The sequence below is a fragment of the Glycine max genome, chromosome 17 (genome assembly GCF_000004515.6).
Source record: "Glycine max cultivar Williams 82 chromosome 17, Glycine_max_v4.0, whole genome shotgun sequence".
NCBI classification, from domain to species: Eukaryota; Viridiplantae; Streptophyta; class Magnoliopsida; order Fabales; family Fabaceae; genus Glycine; species Glycine max.
In genome coordinates this window covers 37,299,994-37,322,161 of record NC_038253.2, presented here as the reverse complement: position 1 = coordinate 37,322,161, position 22,168 = coordinate 37,299,994, and the positions used below count along the sequence as shown (strand labels likewise).

The 22,168-nt window shown below is 30.1% G+C and overlaps 1 long non-coding RNA gene across 1 annotated transcript; it reads right to left on the bottom strand.

Moving 5' to 3' along the window:
- Window positions 1–11,032: 11,032 nt before the first annotated feature.
- On the bottom strand, window positions 11,033–11,631 carry LOC100802699 (uncharacterized). Its single transcript, XR_001385606.3, has 2 exons — window positions 11,388–11,631; window positions 11,033–11,292 (listed from the first exon to the last, which is right to left on the bottom strand). It is a non-coding gene; the product is annotated as an uncharacterized lncRNA (long non-coding RNA).
- Window positions 11,632–22,168: the final 10,537 nt, after the last annotated feature.

Below are 22,168 nucleotides of genomic sequence, written 5' to 3'. Positions count from 1 at the left end.
GGAATTTTTCTCTCTTTAGTTTGTTTTAATCGTTGGATTTGGATTGCAACGTAAATTCAACAATACTCATTAAAGAAGAAGTCAAGGGTGGGTGCAGTTTAGGCAAAATGACCTCAGGGGGTTTCATTTAGAAACTAATTCCCAATAAGGGTCCATTGTGCGTTGGGGGTCTGTTTTGTGTAAGCATTTCGTCGAGGAGCATGGCGAAACACATTTCTCCATTCCTGTCGGTGAAACAGTGCATGCATGTCGCCATCAACAGGTGTGTCAGTGTAGCAACAGGTTTCACATGCATGGCGCCATCCTCACTGGCGAAGCACAAGTGAACAACACGTGCACCTGAATGTCGCCATCCTCACGGGCGAAATAGGTTTTGCCATTTTCACGTGCATGCATTTCGCCATCCGTGCCGGTGAAACACCATGCAGGTAGAAGCCTTTTTCAGAAGCGTGCATGTAGCCTTTTCAGAAGCGTGGTTGCAGGTACGTTGCAGGCATAGCCATTGTTTAGTTGAAGGTGGGAGCGAAATTAATCCAACTCCATTTAAATTTTGGCCCTCCACCCTCTCCCCCTCCCCTTTATATAACACCCTTCTGTGGTCCCGAATACACACATTGCCTTCAAGATTTTTCTACTTTTTCTACCTTCAAAGCGAATTATTTCGCTGGTGGTAGTGGCGAAACGCTTCAATCTACTACCAGCAATATATCATATGTATATTTTTCGTCCACTTCAATTTTTATATTATTGTTAGCGAAATTATTCACCATATATTTTTATACATATATTTGTGTAAAATACATTTCTTCCGCAGCCATTTTTTCCGTTGTTGGTGCGTTGGTGTTAGTCAAACTTTGGTAATATATTCATCCTGGCAATTTTTATATGTATTTTTTGTGTTGTTGATATTTAAATATTTTGTTTTTGGTATTATAGAGGTGTATGATATAATTATTTTACATATATATTTTGGTATTAGTTTATTATTAATATGTTAATATTATAAAAGTATTTATGCTAAGTTATTATTCTATTTATATATATATATATATATATATATATATATATATATATATATATATATATATATATATATATATATATATATATATATATATATATATATATATATATATATATATATATATATTCTGTTATTTGTTTATTAATTTTGTGCATATATTAAATTTAGCTTTTACAATGTTTATTGTGTTATTATTTGTTTAGCATCTTTGCATGTATTTTAATTTATTTTGTATAATATATTTATCGTGTCATTAATATTTTTTATATATATTAAATTTAATTTTTATAAATGTACTTAATTTTATTATATTATGTACAAATATTTTAGAATTTTTTTGTCACTTATTGTATTATATTTTATTTTGTAGTATCAATGACATCTTCTTCATCATCTTCATCAAATATAAAAATTAAATCTGGTCCAGTTGATGGTAACGTGTTATGGATGCAAGATAAGCATGTTTCACAATATATTTGGAATGAGAAAGAAAATAGAAAATACCATATTAGACGAGTTGTCCCCATATATTAGGGTCAAGAACAAATATCAGACGAGATTATTCCTCTACTTCGATAATCTAGTTTTTATTGGATTATGAAAATGGGATATTGAAAAATAAATGTGGCATTAATTATCATTTTGATAGAAATATGGAGGCCGAAACACATACTTTTCACATGAGATGTGAAGAGTGCCCTATTACTCTTCAAGATGTATCTGTTTTATTAGGTTTCCGTGTGGATGGGTCACCATTAATTGGTCCAACAAACCTTAATTGGGCTGATTTATGTGGAGAATTGTTAGGGGTCAGACCAGAAGAATGTGAACTTCAAGGTAGTTTGATTAAATTAAGTTGGTTGGCTCAACATTTTCCAGAATTAAATAACCATGACGGCAACTTACAACAAGTAGAAAGGTTTACACATGCATGTATCTTAAGATTCATTGGAGGTGTCTTATTTTTTTACAAAGGCAGTAGCAAAGTTTCGCTAAGGTACCTGCAATTTTGACAGAACATAGAGAGTGCAGCATGTATGCATTGCTTATTTATATAGAGAGATATGCAGCGTCACCGATTATAAAATTAAATCAATTGGAGGTGTGTGCGTCTTAATACAAATGTGGGCATGGGAGCTATGTACAAGTTTGGCTCCAAAGAGGACTCCTCCACTAATAGAAAATAAACCAGTTGGACACAGGTTAGTCGTTTAAAAAATTAGATTTTATTTCAAAATAATTAATAATGTAACTTATATTAATTTATAATTTTTTTTAGGTGACTGCGACGGGGAAATCAACATATCGGCAATGATGATTTGATACTTTTTCATCACAAATTAGATATTATGAAACAACATGAGGTAATAACATTTAAATGTATTACTTAAATAATAAATAATATGTTATATTTCACTAAAAATAAACAACATTGGAATTATATGCAGTTTGTGTGGGAGCCTTACACAACAAATATTATGTCAGTGTTGCCTCCAATTTGTTTAGTTGGAAGTGTAGCGTGGTGCACGATAGTGCCACTAATTTGTTTCCAAGTTATTAAGTGGCACCAACCTGATAAAGTGTTGAGACAATTTGGAATGCAACAACTAATTTCACGGTGTCCTTCGCAACCCTTCAATATTCATGGCATAACATTGAAAGGAAAACATGATGAAGATTGGGGGCAACTGTTAGGCCCAATGATCAATCAATGGAACAATCGGGCTGATTTTAGAGTCGATGGTTATCCTTGACAAGAAGGCCTACTGAGATTTAACTCCGACTATATGGTGTGGTATAGGCAAAAAACGAAGATGTTTGTTGACCCTAAAAATGCAAACACAGCTACATTGGTATTTTTTATTTTTTTTCTGAATATTTAAGTTCAAATTATTTATGAAATTTTAGTCCATTAATTTGAGCACCTAATAATTGGAGGTTGAAGTTGCAGAGACATTACAGTACAATGGTGTCTCACAAGGGAGAAATACATGGAGAGTGCATGATCTAGTGCCGTATGTGGAGAGAATAACCATTTTATCTTAAGAGCAAGAGGGAATCATTGAACCTCTGCACATGATCCATTAATTTGAACACCTAATAATTGGAGGTTGAAGTTGCAGAGATATTACAGTACAATGGTGTCTCACAAGGGATAAATACATGGACAGTGCATGATCTAGTGCCATATGTGGAGAGAATAACCATTTTATCTTAAGAGCAAGAGGGAATCATTGAACCTCTGCACATGGTCCAGCAACAGAACATGAATTCCAGCACAAAAGTTTAATATTCTCCAATCAAGTGTTGAAACTCAAGGCATAGCCAGACGAAGGGAGGCTGTTGAAGCGGAACCATATTTGTACCCACAGATGGTAGAGCGTGGCCATAGAATGTATTACACACCACCAGCATTTTCTCAGTATCCGACACAAATGTATCAATATCCATTTGAAGGTCATTAAAGTGATACTTTTGCAAGCGAACATTCATTAGGTGGTGCTGCGGAGACATATCCCAATTTTTCATGGCCTACTATGACCCCTTCACAGAAACATGATGCTCCAATTCCAACACCAAATGCCCCATTAGGTACTCAATGAAATGTACCCGGAGCAATACTTGATATGGATGAATTATTAGGTGTTGATTTACGTCACCATTTCTCTACTGAGGCTGACCAAGTTGAAGAGGGGAGACATCATGGCAAAAGAAACCCTGATAGACAAGCACGAAGATGGGAACGCCCATACGGCACATCCTCACGTCATCACGGACATCATAACGATTGATTTTCGTATTACTATTTAAATATTTTATTGTATGTTTTTAATTTAAATTTTAGACTTCTATTATCTTTTATGTTATGAATATTTAGTAATGGATGCAGTTTATGTCACGTACAAAAATATAATAATAAATAATTAAAAAAACAAACTGATCATGGATAGCAACCATTTCATTGAAGTAGACAAGCAAAATACATAAATCAATTAATTTAACAACTTCCACATTCAGATTGCATTGGACATCGACGCCTGTTGTGTCCTTTTCTTCCACATCTACTATATTTTTGTCAGTGCTCAGATGGTTCGAGCCAATCCATCTCATTCCTTATCCTTGTTGATTTTGGCCAACCTTTCGTACGAATTGTACTTGGATCAGGGATAAGTGTCCATGAGTCATCAAAAGGAGGAATTTTCGCTTCATTCCCAAGAGGCCACCATTGTGTGGAGTAAGCTTTTAAGATGTGGTCATTTGTGTAAACAACATCTACATATATGAAGTAGTTCATGCTCACGTAACCACAAGCAGCAATAATGTGTGAACATGGATAGTGAAGTGCATAATACTTTCCGCATTGACAATAATGGTTATTCAAGTTAGCTGCCCACTTTTGTCCGCCATGTTGCGTTATAGGATTGAATGTCTCCTCTACTTCAAACCTTGTCGAGTGGATATCATAGATGCGAACGAAGTTCTTTAACAACCTTAGAACAATATACTTGTCCTACATTTAATTGTCTTTGGGCTTGGTGACCACGATCAACAAAAGTACTTTCGGCACCTACGATATGTTGATTTCACCAAAACTGTTATTGGTATGTTGCGACAATCCTTCAATACCTTATTTACACATTCCGAGAGGTTGGTTGGTTGTCATGTGACCATATCTACGTCCTTCTTTATCATAAGCCATGGTCCATTTTTCCTTTGAAATGCAATTAATTCATGTTGCTATGGCTGGACTTAATTGACGAAATTTTTCTAAATTTTGATCAAATGTATGCTTGCAAGGAGTGTAGCCTGCATAAAATTAGTTAGCAACAACAATTTTAAGTATATATGATACTTAAATTAACATCATATTATAAATTAAATCTTACCCAATTTCTTCAACATTTCTTTTTGTTTGACATTGTTGAATTTGCGATTGAAATTGCTTGCTATGTGTCGGACACAGTAAACATGATAAGCGTGGGGAGGTTGCCAACCAAGTGCTTTGTTAGCAAAAGTAGACTTTATACTCGTGTGACAATCAGATATGAGACAAATACCATTTTTATCTATCACGTGTTCACGTAAGTGTGTCAAAAACCATGACCACGCTGTTAACGTTTCACCTTCGACTACGGCGAATGCTAGAGGAAGAACACCATCATTTTCATCTTGTGATGTGGCCATTAACAGGGTCCCACGATATTTCCCGTATAAATGTGTGCCGTCAACTTGTATCATTGGCTTACAATAATTAAAAGCCTCTTTACATTGACCGAAAGTCCAAAATACTCTATGAAACTGAAGGTGTTCACGACTCACCCTATTCCCAACAATAAAATCGTCATGCAGTATTTGAAAATAGGATCCAGGAGAATTATTTGCATGTGTTTTAGCCACGATGAAAGTTTCGCATATGACTCTTCCCAATCGCCATATTCAATTGCAATCATTTTTTGTTTCTCCATCCATGCTTTTTTGTACGAAACCTTATAGGCAAATTCACTGTTTATTCTTTCTTGAATCAAAGAAACTTTTATTGATGGATCTTCTCTAATCATGTCTGTTAATAAAATAAAAAAATTTAAATAACAAAAAATGCAAAAGTAGGATAATATGAAAATTAAAAATGTACCTACTACACAAGTGGCAATTAAATATGAATCAAGTTTGTAATGATCTTGTGTCACACTCATATTTAGACATGTGTGTGGTCCACCCCATTACCCTCATATAAAAAGGGCAAGGACACTCTGCACTTTTATTCGGGCAACAAATGATATATTTGTGCAATTTGGTTTCAAGAACTTTAAAACTTTGATGCACCTTCATAACATATTGTTTTAGTGCATTCTTTACCACATCTTTACTATCAAAATCCATACCAACATATAATTTTTGTCCAACATTAACACTTGATGGCATCTCCAAACCGCAAATGTCCTCCTCTTCAGGATGACTCTCATTGATATTGTTATAATGCAAAGCATCATTCCAAAATGGATTTTGAATTCCTTCTACACCTAATAGTTAAAAAAATAAAATTTAGGTCAATATCACAAAAATATTTATTTACCATTAAATACAGTTGTTATAAAATGATTAATGTATTCAACTATTTTTTAATTAAATTAAATATATCTTCTCTTGGTTGAACAATTGTAACTGGTTCAATCGTGTGGGTGACTTCATCATCTGCATCAGATATACCATTAGCACTATCATCTTCATCTAAAGACTCTTCAACGTATGAATTAGACACAAGATAATCATCATCATCTTCATCATCATCTAAATTACTTACATTTCTTGGCGGTTTCGACTCATTATTAGATAAATTATTTTCACATGATCTAACAGAATTTGCATAATGAAACGTAGAACCACCAACAACATCCTTTTCTATGTACAATTCTATAACTGACATTTGTTCTTGTTGTTGAAAACTTTCAATCATAGTTTCAACATCTTCGTCATCACATATTTGCAACGCAACATATTTTCCTGAAACTAAAAATCTACAACTTATAGAAGAAATAATTTCATTATTTTCTAAATTTACCTTCAATTTTTTTTCAAAACATTAAAACTTATTCCATGTTTAATCTGAACCATTTTTTTTACTGCCTTCAAATATTACACTATCATTCTCTTCATATACCCTTCCAATGAAATATAAGATTGTTATAACCGAATTCATCATATACCAAAATATACCTACTAAAAAATTATTATAAATAATTAATCATAACAACAATAACTTCAAAATAAAATAATCTAATTATAAAAAATACTACTTCAGTTAAACTTAAGATTAAAACTTAATTCTACAAAAAAAAATATTACTTCAAACAAAATTTGTAAATGATGCGAGGATTCAAAAAGGAGAGATACGAGCAGATCTGATATTAAAATGAGAGAGAGATATGGAGAAATAACAAAACTTAAAACTGGTGTGTCTCTTGTGTCTCTTAAGAGTGCATAATCAGAGGAAAGCAATTTCTGGTAGAGGCAGTGAACCAACTGTGTCTCTTAGGAGTGCATAATCAGAGGGAAACAATTTTTGGTAGAGGCAGCGAACCAATTTTTTTATTATATACCCAACCATTTCGCTAATACGGATGACGAAATACATTGCACCTACTAGCTATTTCGCCAGTACGGATGGCGAAATACACTTGTGTTTCGCCAGTGAGGATGGCGACATGCATGCACTGTTTCGCCAGCAGGAATGGCGAAATATGTGTTTCGTCATGCTCCTCGATGAAACGCTTCCACAAAATAGACCGCCAACGCAAAATGTTTCAAAACGAACCCTTATTGGAAATTAGTTTCTAAATGAAACCCCTTGAGATCATTTTGTCATGCAGTTTAATTAGACTGCTCTGGACACATGGAAATCTTTTGGATGTTGATGATGCATGCATAGGAGAATTTTGTTGATAAATACTCTATGATAAAATGACATCATTTTCTTCAATTAAAATTAAAGAGCTCATTTAGTATATCCTTAACCTTTCACATGTATAGTTGTGTATGTTTTAGCATCTCCTAAAATAAAATTAGATTGCAGTTAAAGCATGTTAACAGGAAAAATACAAGTTACATTGAATGTAACTTGTATTCAACACACCCTAATAAAGTAGAGTAAGATAAAATCTTGTGTTATCTAAACAATTCACAAGTTTAAGCTCCTACCTTTATAAATGCAAACTTTCTCTATCTTGAATTGAAGTGTAGTTTCTTCCCTTTAATTTTTTCCACACCATCTTTTATAAATTTCTGCTTTTTAATCAAATGATAATAATCATAATAATTTTTTTAAAGAAAAAATCTTATTAGATGCTTCACCGTGTGAGTGTCGCATAGATGGACATACAGCTAAGCATATCAAGGTTACAGAGAGCTTCATGATATATAGAATTCCTTTGGATTGTTTGTTTTCCCTGAACTACTCTCAATTATAACAACAAGTACATTGGCTGTTTATTAGACCAAACAATGAAATTATGAAAAAGAGTATCTAGAGACACACGTGGAACAGCACAGCGGAGGAATATTTATGTTGATTCACTAAAAATAAAGTCTAAACCATTAGAGTGGATTAAAAATAATTTACAAATTATATTAAATAACTAATTATTACTATTTGTTTACAATTTTTTATATAAAATTAAAAAAATGATTTTTTATATCTCCCATCGATATTGACAATCAAATAATGACCCGTAAATATTTTTCATATTAATTAACTTGCATTAAATTGGTGAATAGAAGCACAATCAAGTAAATCAATAGAAAGCTTGCATACTTGCATTCCGGGGTGGTCCGTGGTCACCCAATCGGCCCAAGCTGGTGAAATTTTGAAGAAGAATTTAACCCAAGGTTCTGAAAATGTTGAAGCACGACAGTGTCTGCCGTTGGATTCAATTACTACAAGGCGATTGCTTCCAGAAATCCTAATCGAGAATGAATGTAATTTTACATTCTGGAATGTAAAATTTTTATTTTTCGGAAAGGTCAATATCTGGAATGTAATTTTATATTTTGGAATACGTGTCAAAAGCAACAATGGAGGTGGAGGAAACAATTGCTCAATTACAATCATGCTGTCAGAAGGAGCCCCAATTGACTGAATTGAACTTGGGAAATCTCCAATTCAGGAAACATGGCAAGAGAAAATTGCAGCCACATATATGGGTCTCATTTCTCTAGGCCCAATGTGCAGCAGAATTTGGAGCTCAAAGTTATATGGCTTAATTGGGAGCACACAAATTACAGAGTCCTATGTAAGATGTTGTCTAATTGAGTGATACTGTAAAATTTTTTACTGAGTATATCAAAATTAAACTACAACTATTTTCCACTGATAATACACGCAGTTTGGCGCCCAAAGACTATTTTTTTTTTCAAGACTTAAATATGTTTCAAATTAGAAATGTATGTTTTTTTTTCATTGTAAAAATTTTAGTATATTTTTCCTACTCAATTAAAATGTTCATTTTTTTGTATGGAACAAAGTTTGAATATTCAAACTTATGCGTATAACTTTTTTTACATCAATTATACATATAATTGATGTAAAAAAATATTACATTTGTATCGATTATGTACATATCTGATGTAAAAAATCATTATTGTTAGTGTACATATCATGTTTTGAAAAATAAAATGATATTTTAATTTTACAAGAATAAAAAACATACTAAAAATTTTACAAGGATGAATAACATACATTTCTTCTAATTTTATGCTTCTAATTTTATGAGAATGAAAAACATTTTAATTTTCTTTTTCAATTATCTTGCAAGATTTTGGTAGAGTTCACCTTTAGACAAACGATTTTTTTTAATACTTATTGTGGGTTTGAATACCAGAAGTTCCTCAATGGTTAAGATCAAATTTACTTATCACTAGAGTCGTCCCAACGAACCACTAAGGTCAACTTTAGAGTCTCCCAAACCACACTTTTGGGAGGAAAAAGAAATAAAGAAAAACCGAAAGCAAAATACACACTATCAAGGAGCACAGAATTTTTTCTCCCGCACATATAATTGTTTCTTTTCTCATCACTTACAGTTCACATTTCACCTCAAGCAGCTACATATAGGTTAACTGGTTAAGCCACCTCCCTGAAAAGCAATCCAATATTGCTAATATTGACTCCTGATATAAAATAGCACACATCTTGCACTATTGTATAAGTCGTACAAGCAGATATTGTTGAAATATTCGTGCACATCTAGAAAGGTACAATAATCACATTACATAATGCAACTGATGTTTATTATAAAAGATACAATAATCACATTACATAATGCATACCCTCATCAATCACTTATTTCGATGATACTTGCATTACATATTTCTCAGTTGTTCCAAATGTTATTACATATACTCTGCATTACAGGTTTGGAAAATCATCACCTCAATGAAAATCACATAAACCCACAACAAATAAAAGCAGTAAACATCACACCCGAGTTCAGGAATTATGTGAACAGTAGATATATCATTCATCTTTCCCATTATTTATAATCACTAGACAAACATTAAACATGAGAAATTATATTTTCACAAACTTGTGAGGAGTGTTTGAGAATTTTTGTTTCTGTAAATATCATTACTCTATTAACTAGTGCACGCCTGCATATTTCCAAGGCCAGCTGACCAGGCCTTAAAATGCAACATTGACAAGGCAAGAAAGACGAAAAATGCAGGAAAAATATTTTATTGTGAGAAACATGAATGCTAGCAACACACTGTCATTAGGTTTCATCTCGTGAAACCAAGCACATGATTCACATGGTTTTGAGAGTCATGGATTTCAACCAATAGTGAAGAGTGTTTTAGATAGCATGTTGCTACTTGCTAGCATTTCCAAAAAACTTTATAAACCACCACCAACAACAACAACAAAGTCTTATCCCATTAAATGAGAAACACTATATGGATCACATGACGACGTTCAACACCGTTACAAACCAATGCTACAATCCCAAGATATTGGTTTGGCTCTATGATTATGAAGCATAGTTCACTACAGACATCCAATAATTTAAAGCAATACCTTCGTTTAACACAATGCAATCATTCTGAACTAACAATTTACAGATCAAGTTTCTAGGAAAACATCTTTAGTTCTTTACCCACTTCCTTTAAACATTTTAGTGCTCAACTGTTCATAAATAGCTCCTTCTCCCTGCTCTAACTTCTAAGCCTTTAACATAATCCATCTTGAGCAAAATGATGAAACTACCTTAGACACCAGATGCAAGCCCCTGCTTGAATTACTTAATTTCTAAATCATTTGCTCTCTGTTCATGTGATACATATAGTATTGAGTCATTGATATCAACTCACTCTAAGCATACAATACAACTAACATGAGATGACCTAAATTGCATTGTAGCTTGACTATATTCCACACACATTATTCAATTTTAACACAACAGAAAGCACACTAGCTAGTGGAAGCAAACAGCATCAACTATATCAGCAACACTCAAATTTAAAAATTAAACAAAACTTCATTCATCACTGTTATACCAAAAAAACAAAAAAATCATATCCTTTACTGCACACAATTAACAATTTCATACAACAATTGTTTGAAGAAAATGAAATTGAATGAGAACGTTTGTTGTTGTTGTTGTTGTTGTTGTCGGTCAGTGAGCCTTTGTTCTCTGTTGATGTTGCTGTTGCTGTTGTTGTAGCTGCTGCTGCTGTTGTGGCTTATTGTCAGTGGCCAATCTATAAATCCAATACACCTGAAGCAGAGAGAAAGAGGAGAATTTAGGTTAAGTCTGTTGAGGTGAGGAAAAAAAATTGAAGAAGAAGAAGAAGAAGAAGAAATTAGGGTTACCAAAGCGAAGACGTGAAGTGCAATTAGAAGAACCACCAACAAAGGAACTGCATTCGAGATCCATGGATGATGCTCTTGCGATTCGGAACTCGCCATTGTTGCAACTTCGATGCGATGCGTAGCAGCACGACGTCGTTTTGCTCAATCACGGATCTGCACGGTGACGCTTTTCTTTTCCATTCAGACAGAGTAAGATCCCCCTCTCTCTCTCTCTCACACACACACACTTCAATCTGCTCAAAGTAGAAAAGTTAGAAAAAATAGATTTTTAATTTTACTGGAAAAATCACAATTTACAAATTAGTAAAAGTGTAAAACTACTGTATAAATATTTATTTTTGCAATATTTGTAAAAAATATTATTATTATTATTATTGTAATAAAAATTTATTATTATATGTATTTTTTACTTAAAAAATAATAATATAAAAAAGTTTTATACTCGATTTATTCATAAAATCGTTTATGAATAGCTCAAAAAATTATTAAAATTCAAAATCTAATAAATCAAATAACTGAAAATTACTCTTTAATTTAATAAATTTGTAATTCTTAAATATCAAACTGATTTATTAATTTTTTATATGATATTTTATTATTTTCTTTTACAAATCTCTCACTTATTCTTATTAAGGTTACCATCATTCTCATCATAATTATCAAATTTTGACTTATCATTGACTTAACTAGAGTATTGAATTACTAGATCAGGAGTGGACCTTTGACTTAACTAGAGCATTGAATTACTACATCAGGAGTGGACCTAAGTTAATAACGCATGACTCGATATATATATATATATATATATATATATATATATATATATATATATATATATATATATATATATATATATATATATATATATATATATATATATATATATATATATATATATATATATATATATATATATATATATATATATATATATATATATATATATATATATTTTGGTCACAATTTATCAATTAGCAAAAGTGTAAAACTACTGAGTATATGTTGGAAAAACTCAAGTCTCACATCAATTAAATAAATATAAAGTCAAATTAGAATATAAAAATGTCATCCCTTTAGTTAGCTTTTGGGGTTGAGTTAGGTCTAAACTCACATTCTAAGATGATAAGTTTAACATCGGCTAAAACCCCTTTGAACTAGCTTTTGGGGTTGAGTATATAAATATTTATTTTTATAATATTTGTAAAAAAATATTATTATTATTATTATTATTATTATTATTGTAATAAAAATTTATTATTATGTGTATTTTTTACTTAAAAAAATAGGTTATACATTAACAATATAAAAAAGTTTTATACTCCATTTATTCGTTTATGAATAGCTTTAAAATGATTCAAAATTCAAGATCTAATAAATCAAATAACTAAAAATTACTCTTCAATTTAATAAATTTGTAATTCTTAAATATCAAACTGATTTATTAATTTTTTTTATATGATATTCTATTTTTTTTACAAATAAGATAATAATTTTATCGTAATTCAATCACAATTAACATTGATAATTATTTTTTATTGATTTACAACGTATAATTTTTTATGGTGATTATCCATACTCATTAAGTTCTATTTATTATGCTTATTTTCTTTTTTATAGTATTTTTTGTTATTTTAGATTTTAGAGTATCATATTATTATAATAACATTTTAAAAAACCATGGGACATCACAATCAAATGGAAAATGATAGGATAATCCTTAATTTTTTTTGGTACTCGATATATCATTAGAAAAATTGTCTCAAATAAAAAAAATACTTGAAAGAGAAAAAAATATTTTTTTTTATTAAATAACTATATATTTTTCTCTTATCCCTCAATCACTCTTATTGTTGCCACCATTATTCCCATCATAGTTATCAAATTTTGACTTATTATTAACTTGACTAGAGTATTGAATTACTAGGTCAGGAGTCGACCTAATAAGTTAATAATTGATTATATATATATATATATATATATATATATATATATATCTAACTATTGGGATTTTTGTACTTATATCTATATGGTTATATATATTAATCACTATAACTTAAAATTGGTTGAGTGGTAAGTCATGTATGTTTTGAATCAAATGTTCATGGTTCAAATATGTCTTGTGCTATTTTTTGTGTTATTTGGATTTTGTCCATGGAAAATGAAAGACTTGGAATGTAAAATGTGAGATTTTTAAAACAAATCAGAGTCAAATACCAGTTTTATTTGGTTCAGTGTCGGTTTAATGATGTGTCATCTGGTTGCAACAGGTTGAACTGGGCGAGCCAGGTTTAATGAACCACTCTCCAGAATTGTGTTTTATGTTATTGCGTTTATCATCCGTTCATGTTTTTTTGGATGAAATCATTTGGGAACTTGTTCTAAAACTTTTGTGTGTTTGTGAAAATGATTTTGAAAATCTTCTTAAAGTTCACATATACACTATTCAATCTCTTCCTTTTAGTGTTTTTTTTTTTTCATTTAAAAAGAACTTAATATGTTTTCAATCTCTTTAAACGAGTGAGCTTTGATTTTGGCATCTATAGTATTTTTTTTCTTTGGTTTTCATTCCTCTAAAATTTAAAATAAATGTGTTTTGGTCCTTGTAAACTCAATTTTTGTTTTGATCCCGATGATTTTTTTCTTTCATTTTTGTTATAAATTGAGTTTAATCATAATACAGATATGTACTCATTTATGCCAACTAGAAAAAAAAATTGTTATTAGTGTTTATAAAGTAAAAAAAAAAAGACTTTACACATTGTTAAGAAAATACACGTGTTAGCAAATATATTCAACATATTTAAAGTAAAAAAAATCTTTTAAAATTTAGTTTAGATCTTATTTATCGTTATGTTAATCATGTGTCAAACCATTAAATTTGTCTAAAGACATATGTATTGATTGAGGTGTAATAAGACAATTATCATAATGTGTGAATACCATATCACACTTCAGCTAAGAGTAATATGATATAATTACTCACAAGAGACCTTGGGTGTTGGGCCAAATCCAACCTATTTTTGACTTCTATATATACCATTAACATCACTATAGAAGATAAACATTTTATATAAATTCTCAAAAGAATGAAATCTTACAATTTTGAGTTTTTGAAGTATCTTTTACAAGTATTTACCTTATTTTTATGGTGTCTTAACCTTACCATAGAGAGACCAAACTTAAAAGATCTAAAACCTCTATCCATATAGGCCACGACAAAAGTACCAGTTTAGGCTCCTTTTGCAAACTATTTACCAAAATGGGACTGTTTTCAAACTATTTACCGGGGGGTCTATTTTTATTTGCACTATGCCAAAGACAGGGGCGCAATACAACGGGGAGCTGACATGTGACATTGAGCTGTTGTGCCAACAAATATGTGCAATGGGTTGCTACAGTCGCAGTGGCGCAACCACTTTTAGTCAGCATAGGTGCAGGTAGGGACAACGCAAAGTGGCGCAACCACAGGTACGCACGTGAGCATGTTGCGCCATAGGGGTTGGCGCAATACTCCTCCCCCCCAAAACTCTCATTCTTCGCTTATAAATTGAAAATACACATGTTGTTCCCTCACTTGCAGCAAACACCCCCCTCTTCCAGCAGCTTCCTTCTTCCTGGTAAGCATTTTGTTGCTCCCTTCCCTCCCAACTTGCTCTCTCTCTTTCCTAATATGCTCTCTTTCTCATAATATTTTTATTTCATGTTCTTTATTATATCTAATGACACTTACATGTTTTAAAATATGTGATATTGCGTTTATATTTAAAATATTTAATGAGTACATTTAATGACATTAAATGACACTTACATGTTTTAAAATACTTGAAAGAATGTACCGTCGACTTGTATGATTCGCTTGCAATACTTGAAAGCCTCTTTACATTGACCGAAAGTCCAAAATACTTGATGGAACTGACGGTATTCACGACTCACCGTATTGCCAACTACAAAATCATCATCACATATTTGATAATACAATCCTGGACAATGATTTTGCATGTGCTTCGGTCATGACGAAAGTTGGCCATAAGATTCATCCCAATCACCATATTCTATCATAATGGCCATTTGTTTAGCCTTCCAGGCCTTTCTGTATGAAATTTTATAGTTAAACATACCACTGATCCTTTCTTGAATCAAAGAAATTTTCAATGATGAATCTTCTTTAATCAACCCTATGAAAATAATTATAACAAAAATTAATTATCAACATAAACCAAATCAATGATAAACAAACATGAATAATTAAAATAGTTAAAATCATACCTACTGCATATGTAGCAATTAAATCAGAATCAAGTTTGTCATGGTACACATGTGCGGTCCCCCCCACTATGTAACTTTCCATGGATCAATTTTTTTTAGATACAATTGTCCTTATATGAAAAGGGCATGGGATGTCATCACTTCGATTTGCGCAACAAACAACATATTTTTGTGATTTTGATTCAAGAACTTTAAAAGTTTGGTGCACCTTCATAACATACTGTTGCAGTGCATTTTTCACTGCATTTTTGCTTTCAAATTCCATGCCAACAAATAATTCTTGGCCAATATTGAAGGTTGATGCCATATCGAAACCACAAATGTCTTTTTCATCGGGATGACTCCAATTAATGTTACTATAATTAGAAGCAAATTCCCAAAATGCAGTCTCACTTCCACCTGCAAATAAATCTTAATATACGGTTTTTTCTCAAAAGTATTTATGAAAACATGCCTCTTTTAGTGCTATTTAATGTCCATTAATGGTTTAAAACTATATACCAATACGGACCTCTTCTGTATACTATTTACAAAAAAATATTATAAGATTACAATATTATTTAATTAAATATACCTTCTTCATTTGTGTCAGATATATCATCGATATCTTCATCCTCATCCAACGAGTCCTCAACATATGAATTAGATATCATATAATCATCATCGTCAGAATTTTCATCTAAATTTGTTGCAAATCTTTGAACTTTTGATTCATTGGTAGCTATATTATTCTCACATAATAATAGCGAATTTGTCACATTCAACGCAGAAGCACCGACAACATCTACTTTAATGCACAATTCAATGACACTCATTTCTTGTTGTTGTTGAAAACTTTTAATCATTGTTTCAACATCTTCATCGTCACAAATTTGCAATGCAATATATTTACCTGCAACTAAAAATCGGCAAGTCATAGTAGATATACTTTCATTTTTATCTAATTTTACCTTATCACAAATTCTTTTTTTTAACCCATCAAAAGTTACACCACGTTTAATTTGAATAGCCTTTTTAGGGCCTTCAAATCTGATGTTGTCGTCACTTTGAAATATTCTTCCATTCAAATAAACCAGAACAATAATCGAAGAACTCATTTTTATAACAAAACCTACAAAATAAATCAATAATGTCATCAACAATTTTCATTAATAATAATAACATCAAAAAATAATACAAATTAATAAAAATAAATTAATAAATATATTATTGATTTTTACCCGACAGAAGAAATATCAACAAAGCTGTAATATAGAGAGAAAGGAATTTGGAGGGATGCGAAAACAATGTACCAGAAAGTGTGTGTGGATGGAAGGGAAACGAGAGTTTATATAGGCATGTATTGTGCCGGTAATAATGGCGTAATACGTTGTACTTAGGGCATTTGAGCAAAGGGTTGCTCCAACTGACATGACACAATACATTTTCAGCTGGTCAACACTACACACGCTGCCAAAAGTCTGTTCAAAAGTGATTGCGCCACTGCAACTGTAGCAACCCATTGCGCATATCTGTTGGCACAACAACTCAATGTCACGTGTCAGCTCCCCGTTGTATTACGCCCCTGCCTTTGACACAATGCAAATAAAAACAAACCCCCGATAAATAATTTGAAAATAACCCCCTTTTAGTAAATAGTTTGCGAAAGGAGCATAAACTGGTACTTTTGCCTATAGGCCACATCAAAGTTAACACTTATTAGGAGTTTAATTCTAACAAACAATCCACATTGGATAGGTTAGTAATTTATCTTGGGAGACATCATCCCAATCCATCTCGGTTCCAAGACAAATCAATTTTCATCCCTTCCAAAGTTGAAATTATTGTTTTTGGTTCCTAACATTCATTTTTAGATAATTAACATTTATTTTAAAATTATAGATAAATTTTAGATGTATCACACTAGCAAATGTCATCAAAGATGATCATTTAACATTTCATTAAACACATAGATAGTTAATAAGAATGAGAACCATCTTTTTACAAGAATCAAAACAAAAAATTACTTATTCTACAAGAATGGAAAAAATATATTTAACCCTCTAAGATATCTAATTCAATCAATACTCAACACGATGAATACGTGATTAACATAATTACAACACACGACTTTCCATTATTTCGAAGTACAAGTGAGAAATGGACTTGTAGTTTTGCAAGAGTCAAATGTGGTAGTTGGAAATTAATTGAGACGAAATAGCAGTTCCCTTTTGATACGGTTGATGTATACCCTGTTTCTTATGAGAGACACACGTAAGTAGTTGGATAGGTCAATTAATGGCAAAACATGTGGAATATTATAGAGACATTTCAAAGGAAAGATAGATTGTAATATCTGAAGGATAAACCTCAAATGAAAACCACACACCACGGAAAAATGTCAAAGATAAGTATCTAGAAGATTGAAAATCACACCATTATAAGAATTTTTATTCACACCAAGTCACCAATACTGTAACATGAGAATTTCTCTCCAAGGAGGTCTTAATCTGTCTGCCACTACTTTGCACACTATTTAACTCTAATAAACCACTTTTTTTTTTTTTACTTAGCTAAGACCATTTAAATGGAGAAGATAAACATTTGAAATTGTTCATTCTTGTGTATTATTGCAGGAGAAAACTGTGATAGAAAAGATTGAAAATAAGGTTTCCATTGCTGAGGTTTACACTTTTGCTTTGGAATATGTTTGGCCTTACTTTTGCACTTCACACTTAAATTTCGCAGGAAGCTTCTTTGCTTCGTTTATCAAATTCAAAACATATTTCTTAGTTCTTTTGGAAGTTCGTAAAGAAAACAATTTCATAAACTGATTTTTGCATGAAAGAAGGTAACTGAATATAAATTGTGTTAGTTTTTAAAAAAGAAAATTAGTTAATAATTTAAATAAGTTCATTTTTAAAATATACTTTGATATAAGTTTTAAACATGATCACATTTTCCTTAAATAGCTAACGCATGTTCATACATTTATGAAAAAAATACTTTTAAATAGTTGTCTCAAATTATCTCCACAACAAATTTAATTTTTCATTTTCCAAAGAGAGTTGGATCTTGTCGAAGGAATTAGCAATCTTACAGTAGAGTGTAAATTTGAAATCGCATTAAAAGAAATTTTGCATTTAGTATTTAATTTTGTCTTGAGAAGAATTGTCTCTCATAGAAAAAAGTGATTGATGAAAATTTCTGAATTTTCATTCTTAAGACAAACCCTTGTATATATTTTCTTATTCATATCATTACGTTTATTCTCTTTTCGTAACAATTGGTTTTTGATTTTTTTATATCAAATTAAAGTTTTTAATTAATTACTTATACAACAGAAATGATTACTTTACTTAATTTTTCTAATTAATAATTAAACTATAAAATATAAATATTATTATTAATAATAATATATTTATAAATTACTAACAAAACAGTATCCTATTAATTAAAATAGCTTTTAATTTTTTTTAAAATACAAAATTTTAATTATAATATGCTTATATTTTAATTTTATTTTTTATTATCAATAAATAAAAAATTTATATGAATTAAGTTAATTTTATATTTTATATATATTTAAATATACATTTACAATGTATGGATTTTTTTTATTCCATAGGAATTGAAGACTATATTAAGATATTTATTAATTAATTATTTATTCAAAAGAAAATTATTACTTTACTTAATTTCTCTAATAATATTTAAACTATAAAAATATAAATATTATTATTAATAATAATATATTAATAAATTACTAAAAAAAGCAGTATCTATTAAATAAACTAGCTTTTATTTTTTAAAAATAAAAATTTAAATGATAATATGCTTATATTTTAATTTGATTTTTTATTATCAATAAAATAACAATTTTATAGGAATTAAATTAATTTTTATATTATAAATATATATTTACATATACATTTACAATGTATGGATTTGTTTTTATTCCATAGGAATTGAAACCCGTATTAAGAGATTTATTAATTCCTCTTGCAACATGTGACTCTCATAAACTCAAAGGAATTTTACACATTAATTTTTCTGTTGAACGGACTATATCGATTATGCTTACTCATGTGAACGTAATAAAACATTATACTAATTTAACAACCATTTTAGTTGAATATATTGAATTTATATATACTTGTTAATAATTGTTTGAAATATTATTTGCTGGATTTTCTGAATTTTTGCCCCATCCCTTGCCATAGGATTGCTATACTTTAATTTCCTTCTTGAATGGAACCCAACAGCCAAAGAAAATTTAAGAAACAGCAATGACGTATCATACCATTTCTTGAGGCGACGATTATTTCATCCTTTTATTTGATGCTACGTCGATCATTTCACGCATTTCCTTTTTGGAGTTTCGTTCTCTTTATTTTGTTTGGTTGGAATATCAAAAAATATTTGAAATTGAGTCAAATAGACCATCAAAAGATCGGAATAATAAATTGGCTGTAAAATAATATATTTCTGTAAAATAAGTATTTGTTTTTGAGATTGAATGAATACTTATATCTTAACATTTTGTGGACAAAATGTTATATCTAAAAAGAATTGAATGACCTCGAATTACACTCAAAATATCTTACAAAATAAATAGACAATTAGGGGAATAAGTAATAACAGAATAGGGCACAAGATGAGGGAAATGTATAGCACAATGCATGAACATACTGTGAAATAGAATTTGTCAAAGGAATTGATAGATGGGTTTCTTTTTTAATGAAAGCCTTGACTCTTAAGCTTATGAAAATATAAAGAAAAACAAACATCAAGTATTCAAGTTTAATGAACCACTTGCAGGAAAATATGATACTAGGTCAGCACAACTTAATACTTAATTTTTTTCTTTTTCCACTCAAAGATTCCTTTGCTGCTGGTCAAGGATTCTTGTACCCAAATCCCTAATTTTTTTTCCTCCATTCTCCCTTCACTCTTTCTTAACCCCTGAACCAATGATATATCTCCTATACTTTGAGCCTTACCATTGAACTTATGTATATTTTGTGCATAAGATGAAATTTATGGCCCAACAGCAATTACAATCAGTCAACGTCTAAATGGTGTGATGGGTAGATATTTTAAGCATAACAATTGTGATCATGAACAATGTCTCTGCTTATATATAAGTATATCACAAGAGTTAAAAATTAAAACGTTCGAGAAGCTCGTGGTCGAGATTGTTTTTCTTTATTTTAGATTAACCTAAAGTAAGTACTTAAGATCAAATAATCAATGATTAGTTCCATCTTTTATTTTTTCTGATCAATCGGATACAGTATTATTTTGGCATTGACTTAGTCCCACACAAGCTTCCCTTATCCTCCAGCGACTTGCACGTACAATACCTACCTATTTTTAGTGCTTTATTAATGAATGAATGAATAACCGAACCACCATTTTTAGCTTCACCAATTTTTTTAAAAAACTTTTCTTGTTTTTTTCTTGCAGGAAATTACGTTGTCTAGCTATAACAATTATAGTCGACTGCATTTGACTGTCTAGGAATAAGCGGATTTTTTAAAATTATCAATTTTCTGTCATAAGGTTATTAGCAAGATTAAGTTTCTTATGTATAGACAAGCGCACCTGTTGCATTTATTTTAGCATCTTGATATATGTCTTCTTGTATTAGGGAGACTTTTGATTTTCTTTAACGACAGATATGCCCCGTTTATTATTGTATCATTTTGGGTTTAATATAATTTACATTTTTTCCCAAAAAATAAATATTCTATGAATTTACGGTTTTAAAAAAATTATATTCTTATTCAATCTTGTGATTTATGATAAATTTATAATAATTTTTTTAAAAAATTATATTATTAATAATTTTTTAATACTAATAATAGTATAATACATTTACAAAATAAAAATATTTATTTTATAATATTAATTAAACCACAAATAATTATATATAATAAGTTTGCTTATTTTTAAATAATTATTTTTAAAAGTTATACTAATAAAAAAATTTGGTTAGTTAATGATAGTATAAATGTTTTTATACTTTATTTATTTGGTGTAATTCAATTGCTAACCCATGTTGAGTTTGTAAAAAAAGATTTATCCATCTTTGGAGAATATATTCTTAAGGAAAGATAATGAACTCTAAGCGTGATTATTAACTGAATCAATGATTAATCTCATAATCAACCAATATAATTGAAGTTTGTAAAATATTTTAAGGTTTCACGGATAAGTCAAATAAATTACTATGGTTAACAAAATATTTATACACTTATAATGTATAGAAATTTTACTATAAATACACTAAACTTATCATACATATCACATAAGTATGTAATTGGATGATATTATATTTTTTTTACAATCTTCCTACATTTTAATTAAATTGAAAAATATGATTATGATTTTTTAAGGATAGAAATTATATTTTCTGGTTTTGATTGATTTTCTTATTAACTCAAGAAATTCGAAAAATATTTTTTAGAGATGTAGTTAATGATTAATGAATTAGTTTAGTTTACTAAAAGAAGATGGAATTCGATTATTGT